General features: G+C 53.4%; 1 pseudogene; it reads right to left on the bottom strand.

Moving 5' to 3' along the window:
• Positions 1-10: 10 nt before the first annotated feature.
• LOC105451751 lies at positions 11-356 on the bottom strand (annotated as a pseudogene).
• Between the last annotated feature and the right edge of the window lie 26 nt (positions 357-382).

Below are 382 nucleotides of genomic sequence, written 5' to 3'. Positions count from 1 at the left end.
TGCCGCGTGCCGGGCGGTTTATCACGCGTCGGGCAGAAAGGTAGGTCAGTGTGCCGATCGTGTAGATATTGAGGATACTCTAGATCGACCTCTAGTATATACCCCGTGGGCGAATCCGAAGCGATCGCGCCCCAGTCAAAGTTCTCGGCATCGTCGACCCATCGAAAGTCGGCGTAGGGCAACGGCTGACACATCGCCCAGCCGTCAAATGTTCACGTCGTAGTACATTAGGTACGTACGACGGTTTTGACGAGTCGTAAGAAGACATGTACTTATTGTTTGGCCCGCGCGTATCTGTTGGAACATTGACTGAGGCTGAGGCCACCGCGTATACCGCGCTCGATAAACAAGACCATATCGATGTCAGTGAGCAGTTCGAATA

This window comes from Wasmannia auropunctata, unplaced genomic scaffold (assembly GCF_000956235.1).
Source record: "Wasmannia auropunctata unplaced genomic scaffold, wasmannia.A_1.0 LD336703.1, whole genome shotgun sequence".
Lineage (NCBI taxonomy): Eukaryota > Metazoa > Arthropoda > Insecta > Hymenoptera > Formicidae > Wasmannia > Wasmannia auropunctata.
Note: the sequence above shows the minus strand (reverse complement) of the source record. Positions and strands in the feature narration are given on the sequence as shown.